Here is an 8966-nt window from a genome sequence, read left to right on the forward strand (position 1 = left end):
TCCTTCCTTTCTTCCTTCCTTCCTCCCTTCCTTCCTTCCTTCCTCCCTTCCTTCCTCCCTCCCTCCCTCCCTCTCTCTTTCCTTCCCTCCCTCCCTCTCTTCCTCCCTTCCTTCCTCCCTCCCTCCCTCCCTCTCTCCTTCCTTCCCTCCCTCCCTCTCTCTCTTTCTTTCTTTTTTAATAGATATTTCCTTTATTTACATTTCAAATGTCATCCTCTTTCTTGGTTTCCCCACCGAAAACTCCAAATCCCTTCTCTACCTCACCCCTGCTTACTAGAACATATACTCTCACTTCCTGGTCCTGACATTCCCCTACACTAGGGCATATAGCCTTCACAGTATCAAGGGCCTCTTCTCCCATTGATGATCAAAATAGCCGTAATCTGCTACTTATGCAGCTGGAGCCATAAGTGTCTCCATGTGTACTCACTGGTTGGTTGTTTAGTCTCTGGGAGCATGGGGGTACTTTTTAGTTCATATTGTTGTTCATCCTATGGAGCTGCAAACACTTTCAGCTCCTTGGATTCTTTCTCTAGTTCATCCATTGCAGATTCAATTGCTTAGTCCAAAGGTTGAATGTGAGCATCTGCCTCTGTATTTGTCAGGCACTGGTAGAGCCTCTCAGGAGACAGCTATAAGAGACTTGTGTCAGCAAGCACTTTTTGGCATCCACAATAGTGTCTGAGTTTGGTGACTGTATATTGGATGGGTCCTCACGTAGGACAGTTTCTGGATGGTTATTCCATCAGTCACTGCTCCATACTTTGTCTCTGTAACTCCTCCCATGGGTATTTTGTTCCTTCTTGAACCTATATTTGGTCACAAAACAGGCCTCAATAGATACAAGAAGACAGAAATAACCACATGCATCTTATCATATCAAGTAGGCTTCATCCCAGGGATGCAGGGATGATTCAATACACAGAAATCCATTAATGTAATTCACTATATAAACACGCAAAGAAAAAAAACACATGGTCATCTCATTAGATGCTGGAAAAGCATCTTACAAAATCCAACACCTGTTCATGATAAAAGTCTTGGAAAGATCAGGAATCCAAGGCCCATACCTAATCATGATAAAAGCAATCTACAGCAAACCAGTAGCCAACATCAAACTAACTGGAGAGAAACTTGAAGCAATTCCACTAAAATCAAGGACTAGACAAAGCTGACCACTCTCTCCCTACCTGTTCAATATCGTACTTGAAGGCCTAGCTAGAGCAATTGCAGAACAAAAGGAGGTCAAAAGGATACAAATTGGGAAGGATGAAATCAAAATATCACTATTTGCCGATGTTATGATAGTATACTTAAGTGACCCCCAAAATTCCACCAGAGAACCCCTCAATCTGATAAACAGGTTCAGCAAAGTAGCTGGACAAATTTCTTTGCAAAGGCTTATTCCAGTTTTATGAGGCTAGCACAAGGTGTGTACATTTTTCAGGGCAAATCAATACTTCAGAATCAGCTCCTTCAGCAGATGCCTGGTACCTGCTCAGTCCATCTAGAAGCATTTGCAGAGGACAATGGAGGGGCCTGACTTGTCATACTCCTGGTTGCTGATCCACATAAGCTGGAGAGTGCACAGTAAGGTCAAGATAGAGCCACCAATCCAGACACTTGCGCTCAGTGGGAACAATGATCTTAATCTTCATCATGCTAGGTGCTAGGGTTGTAGTCGTCTGCATCCTGTCAGCAATGCCTGACTACATGGTGGTACCACCAGACATCACTGTATTGGCATACAGGTCTTTCCGGACATCCACATCACAGTTCATAATGGAGTTGAAGGTGGTCTCATGGATGTCACAGAACACTTGAACTGCTCATTGCCCCTGGTGATCATCTGCCCATCTGACAGCTCATCACACTTCTCCAGGGAGGTAATTGATGCAGCAGTAGCCATGCCTTGCTCAAAATCCAGGGCAACATAGCACAGCTTCTCCTTTATGTCCCGAACAATTTCCCTCTCAGCAGCAGTGCTAAAACTGTAGCCCTTTTCAGTCAGGATCTTAATAAAATAGTCTGTCAGGTCCAGGCCAGCCAGGTCCAGACACAAGATGGTGTGGGGAAACACATAGCCCTCACAGATGGGCACTGTGCATGTGACCCTGTCACCAGAGTCCATGATGATGCTAGTGGTGTGCCCAGATGCCTACGAGGAGTGCACCACCCGAATGGCCATACACATGGCTGGGGTATTGAAGGTTTTGAACATTATTTGTGTTATCTCTCTCAGTTAGTTTCGGGGTTCAGGGGGCCTTGGTCAGAAGCACCGGGTGCTCCTAAGGGGCCACAAGCAGCTCTTTATAGAAGATGTCATGCCAGATCTTCTCCATGTCATTTAAGTTGGTGACAATGCTGCGCTCCATAGACTATTTCAGAGTCAGGCTACCCCTCTTGCTCTGTGTTTCGTCACCCATGTAGGAGTTTTTCTGTCCATGCCCACCATGTAGGGGATGCGCTAGCCATTGTGGAGGGAAACATGGCCCTGGGGTTGTCCTCGCCACCAAAACCAGCTTTGTACTTGCCAGAGTCATTGTCAATGATGAGTGCAGCAATTTCTTCTTCCATTGCAATCAGTGAAGGGCAGGGCGACAGAGCAGCAGAAAGAACCAGAGTATAAGTCGTTATAACTCTAACATTTCAGAGATGGCATGTTTATTTAGCAACTTTCCATTTCTCAGTGACCCAGCTTGTCAGGTGTCATGCTGAATAGTACTCTACAGAATAAAATAATTCTAATTTGGCTTTATTTAACTTTGTTGAATAAATGCCCCAAATGTAATAAATATCAGTCGAAAAATATAACTTTTTACTGTGCATTTTTCATATAACTGAAGTGTAGCCTAATTTATTATTTTTTTTGAAAATAAGTTTTATTATGTTATTGTATTAGTTGTCTTTTATTCCACTATAATTTGTTTTTGAATTTTATAGTTGACATTCTTAATCATGTTTGTCAATTTTTACATAAATATTTATATAAATTTAATTTTATCTCTATGTGTATTGTATACATGTTACAAAATGTGAAAATAACGTACTTGTCTTTCTATGCTGCTTATTTTAAAAAGATTCAACTTTCTTTAGTATTTTGCCCTGTTTTTTTCTAATTTAACATTTTTGAGAAATTTCTATTGTTGATTTTGAATTACTAGTTTTTATTTGGATGGTAATCGGTTATTTTTTCTTATTATCCTCAAAAGATTTTATACATATTCTTGTCCTATGTATGTCCTTTATTTCTTTTCCTACTACAATTAAACATTTTAATATTTAATTTAGGTTTTCAAAATTATATGAGTAACATTTTCTCTTTAATATTCAATCTTTACAAAAACTTTTGGAAATGGCTTCTTAAACATTAATTACTACTTTTTCTTATTATAATTTAGTCTTTTGACACAAATCTGCATTTTGTTTATTGTTTGATAGTGAGGGTTTTTTTTATTTTTATGACTGATACTAAACATTGTGGTTTGACATTTTATTTGAAGCAATATTTGTAGCTTAAATTCTGAACCTTTGCATGAATATACAAACAAGCTTCTACTTAGAGCTCTGGTTGCACATTGTCAGATAAAAAAGTGATAAATCAAGTTTTCAGTTTGCACATATTGTATCAGAATTCTGTGCAGAAAAACACAAATTGATACCTGAGGTAGCAATTGTATTCTCTTAATTGTGATTCAAAGATTCATAGAATTACCTTTCACTGGTCTGTATAATAGCAGGATTTAGAGTCTGCTGCTGGGCATGAACAGTGATAGGGTTCTGGTCTTTCTCCCATTGCTCTTGATTACTTTTATAATACCTGTAAAAAAGACCTGTCACTTCACATTTTCAGACTAAGTCATTCTAGTCAGGGAGATGTAAAGAGCTGAGTTTAAAGGACGCAATAAAACTCAGAGTGAAAAAAATTATAGAACCAGAAGCATTGTTTGAAAATATGGATGTTTTATTTAAGAAATGCTCCTTTAAACACGGTATAAAGAACATGCATATAATCCCAGCATCTCAAAAGGCTGAGGCTGGAGGATTACTTAAACCCATAAGTTTGAGAGTATCCTGGGTCATCTTGTGAGGTTGGAGGAAAAGCCACATTAACATGGTAGGAAAATAATACAGACAAAGCATGTCTTAACTTTTAGAAAAAGTTTTTTTTTACATAAAAATGTTCTATTTAGCTATTGCTGTATTTGGGGATGATTTAAAACTTGGAATTGATTGAGTTATCTTATATATATATATATGAAAGAAAGAAAACGAAAGCTACCATGAATGTTTGAATTCAGTAGTATTGGAAATAAGCACTTGGTTTCATTAAAAGTTGTTCTGAATTAAGTATTTTAAACTCAATTTGTTCTACTTATTCAAAAACATAGATGATTATATATATACTAATGTAGAAAATACATGGAATATATGAAAATGTTTTAAATCCTAATTCTTCTTTTATTCACTAATTATTTGTTTTTTTTTATAGCCTAAATTTTGTTCTCCCACCTGTTTCCTCCTCCCAGAGTTCTTCCCCATTTCATCCCTCCTCTTCACCTCTGAGAGGGTATTCCATACCACCCACCCAGGGCATCCATCTTCCCTGGGGAATCAAGTCCACAGAATTAGACTCTTCCTCTCCCAGTGAAGCTAGACAAAGCAGTCCTCTGCTACCTATGTTCAGGTACTCCTGGACCATCCCATGTATGCTCTTTAGTTGGTGGCTCTGGAAGCTCTGAGTTGACAGTGTTGGTCTTCCTATGTAGTAGCAATCCATTCAGCTCTTTCAGACCTTACCCTAACTCTTTCATAGGGGTATCCAGGCTCAGTGCAATGATTGGCTATGAGTATCTGCATCTGTCTTAGTTACTAATCATATCATTTGAAGACAAAGAGTCCTGCCTGCTAATGTCTATCATACTTGGTTGGTTTCTTTACCTCTAATATTATGTTGTCACAACTTTGTTATTATCAAGAGTAGTTTCTAGAAACAGCTCTGAAAGAATCACACTAGAGTCATTAGAAATAAATCTATTCAGATATTTATAATCAAAAATCAATTTTCTTTTTTTCAATTTTTATTAGATTTTTTTTTCAATTACATTTCAAATGCTATCCCGAAAGTCCCGTATACACTCCCCTCACCAGGCTCCCCTACCCACCCACTACCACTTCTTTGACCTGGCTTTCCCCTGTACTGGAGCATATAAAGATTGTGAAACCAAGGGGCCTCTCTTCCCAATAATGGCCAAGTTGGCCACCTTCTGCTACATATGCAACTAGAGACACGAGTTCTGGGAGTACTGGTTAGTTCATATAGTTGTTCCACCTACAGGGTTGCAGAACCCTTCAGATCCTTGGGTAATCTCTCTAGCTCCTCCATTAGGGTCTCTGTGCTCCATCCAATAAATGACAATGAGCATCCACTTATATATTTTCCAGGCACTGGCATAGCCTTCCAAGAGACAGTTATATCACGGTCCTTTCATCAAAAGGACCTTGCTGGCATATGCAACCGTGTCTGCTTTACATTGATGATTATGGGATGGATCACAGGTGGGGCAGTCTCTGGGTGGCCCACCTTTCATCTCAGCTCCAAACTTTGTCTCTGTAACTCCTTCCATGAGTATTTTGTTCACTATTCTAAGGAGGAATGAAGTATGGACACTTTGGTCTTCCTTCTTCTGATTTCCTTGTTTTTCAAATTGTATCTTGTATATTCTAAGATTCTGGGCTAATATCCACTTATCAGTGAGTGTATATCAAGGGAATTCTTTTGTGATTGGGTTACCTCACTAAGGATGATATCCTCCAGATGCATCCATTTGACCAAGAATTTCATAAATTCATTGTTTTCAATAGCTGAGTAGTGCTCCATTGTGTAAATGTACCACATTTTCTGTATCCATTCCTTTGTTGAGGGACATCTGGGTTTTCTCCAGATTTTGTCTATTATAAATAGGGCTACTATGAACATAGTGAAGAATGTGTCCTTATTACAAGTTGAAACATATCCTGAGTATATACCCAGGAGAGGTATGGCTGGATCTTCCAGTAGTACTATGTCCAATTTTTCTGAGGAACCTCCAGACTGACTTCCAGAGTGGTTGTACAAGCTTGCAATCCCACCAACAATGAAGGAGTGTTCCTCTTTCTCCACATCCACGCCAGCATCTGCTGTCACCTGAATTTTTGATCTTAGCCATTCTGACAGTTTTGAGGTGGAATCTCAGGGTTATTTTGATTTGCATTTCCCTGATGATTAAGGATATTGAACATTTTTTCAGGTACTTCTCAGCTATTTTGTACTCCTCAGTTCAGAATTCTTTGTTTAGCTCTGTACCCCATTTTTAATGGGATTATTTGAATTTCTGGAGTCCAGTTTCTTGAGCTCTTAGTATATATTAGATATTAGTCCCCTATCAGATTTAGGATTGGTAAAAATCCTTTCCCAATCTGTTGCTGTTCTTTTTGTCTTATTGACAGTATCTTTTGCCTAACAGAAGCTTTGCAATTTTATGAGGTTCCATTTGTCTATTCTTGATCTTACAACACAAGCCATTGCTGATCTATTTATGAATATTTCCCCTGTTCCTATATCTTTGAGGCTTTTCCCCACTTTCTCCTCTATAAATTTCAGTGTCTCTCATTTTATGTGGAGTTCTTTGATCCACTTCGACTTGAACTCTGTACAAGGAAATAAGAATGGAACAATTTGCTTTCTTCTATATGATAACCACCAGTTGTTTCAGCCCCATTTGTTGAAAATGCTATATTTTTCCCACTGGATGGTTTTAGCTCCCTTGTCAAAGATCAAGTGACCATATGTGTGTGTTTTCATTTCTGGGTCTTCAATTATATTCCATTGTTCTACCTGTCTGTCGATGTACTACTACCATGCAGTTTTTATCACAATTGTTCTGTAGTACAGCTTGATGTCAAGCATGATGATTCCACCAGAGGTTCTTATATTGTTGAGAATACTTTTTGCTATCCTAGGTTTTTTGTTATTCCAGAAGAATTTGCAAATTCCCCTTTCTAAATCAGTGAAGGAGTGAGTTGGAATATTGATGGGGTTTGCATTGAATCTGTAGATTGCTTTCTGTAAGATAGCCATTTTGACTGTATTAATCCTGCCAATCCATGAGCATGGGAGCTCTTTCCATCTTCTGAGATCTTCTTTGATTTCTTTCTTCAAAGATTTGAAGTTCTTATCATACAGATCTTTCCCTTCCTTAGTTAGAGTCATGCCAAGGTATTTTATATTATTTGTGACTATTGTGAAGTGAGTTGTTTCCCTAATTTCTCAGACTGTATATCCTTTGTGTAGAGAAAGGCTACTGATTTGTTTGAGTTAATTTTATATCCGGCTACGTCACTGAAGCTATTTATGAGGTTTAGGAGTTCTCTGGTGGAATTTTTAGGGTCACTTTTATATACTATTATATCATCTGCAAAGAGAGATATTTTGACTTCTTCCTTTCCAGTTTGTATCCCCTTGATCACCCTTTGTTGTCGAATTGCTCTGGCTATATTGAAAAGGTAGGGAGAATTTGGGCAGGTTTGTGTAATCCCTGATTTTGGTGGGATTGCTTCAAGTTTCTCTCCATTTAGTTTGATGTGAGTTACTGGTTTTCTGTATATTGCTTTCATTATGTTTATGTATGGGCCTTGATTTCCTGATCTTTCCATGACTTTTATCGTGAAGGGATGTTGAATTTTGTCAAATGTTTTCTCAGCATCTAACAAGATGATAATGTGTTTTTTTGTCTTTGAGTTTGTTAATATAATAGGTTACGTTGATGGATTTCCATATATTAATCCGTCCCTGCATCCCTAGGATGAGTTCTTTCTTTGTTGTATCTTTGTGTGATAAAGGTAGCAGAGTAATTGTGGCCTCATAGAATGAATTGGTTAGAGTACCTTCTGTTTATATTTTGTGGAATAGTTTGAATAGAGTTGGAATTAGGCCTTCTTTGAAGGTCTGATAGAACTCTGCACTAAACCCATGTGGTCCTGGGCTTTTTTTAGTTGGAAGACTATTAATGACTGCTTCTATTTCTTTAGAGGGAATGGGACTATTTACATCGTTAATCTGATCCTGTTTTAACTTTTGTGACTGCTATCACTCAAGGAAATTGTCAAGTTCATCCAGGTTTTCCAGTTGTGTTGAGTAGAGCCTTTTGGGGACTTGAGTCCATTGATGTTAAGAGAAATCAAAGAAAAGTAATTGTTGCTTCCTGTCATTTTTGTTGTTAAATTTGGGATTCTGTTATTGTGGCTGTCATCCTTTAGGATTGCTGAAGGATTACTTTCTTGCTTTTTCTAGGGTGTATTTTCCACCCGTTAGTTTGTGTTTTCCCCTTATTATCCTTTGAAGGGCTGGATTCATAGAAAGATATTGTGTGAATTTGGTTTTATCATGGAATACTTTGGTTTCTCCATGTATGGTAATTGAGAGTTTGGCTGGGTATAATAGCCTGGGCTGGAATTTTTGTTCTCTTCGTGTCTGTATGACATCTGTCCAGGATCTTCTGGCTTTCATGGTCTGGTGAGAAGTCTGGTGTAATTCTGATAGGTCTGCCTTTATATGTTACTAGACCCTTTTCCCTTACTGTTTTTAATATTCTATCTTTATTTAGTGCATTTGTTGTTCTGCTTATTATGTGTAGAGAAGAATTTCTTTTCTGGTTCAGTCTATTTGGAGTTCTGTGGGTTTCTTGTATGTTAATGGGCATCTCTTTCTTTAGGTTTGGGAAGATTTCTTCTATAATTTTGTTGAAGATATTTGCTGGCCCTTTAAGTTGAAAATCTTCATTCTCATCTACTCCTATTATCCATACGTTTGGTCTTCTCATTGTGTCCTGGAGTTCCTGGTTATTTTGAGTTAGGATCTTTTTCCATTTTGCATTTTCTTTGATTGTTGTGCTGATGTTTTCTCTATGGTATCTTCTTGCACCTGA

At 38.2% G+C, this 8966-nt stretch overlaps 1 pseudogene; it reads right to left on the bottom strand.

Moving 5' to 3' along the window:
• Positions 1380–2633, bottom strand: Gm5110 (predicted gene 5110; annotated as a pseudogene).

This window comes from Mus musculus, chromosome 6 (genome assembly GCF_000001635.26).
Source record: "Mus musculus strain C57BL/6J chromosome 6, GRCm38.p6 C57BL/6J".
NCBI classification, from domain to species: domain Eukaryota; kingdom Metazoa; phylum Chordata; class Mammalia; order Rodentia; family Muridae; genus Mus; species Mus musculus.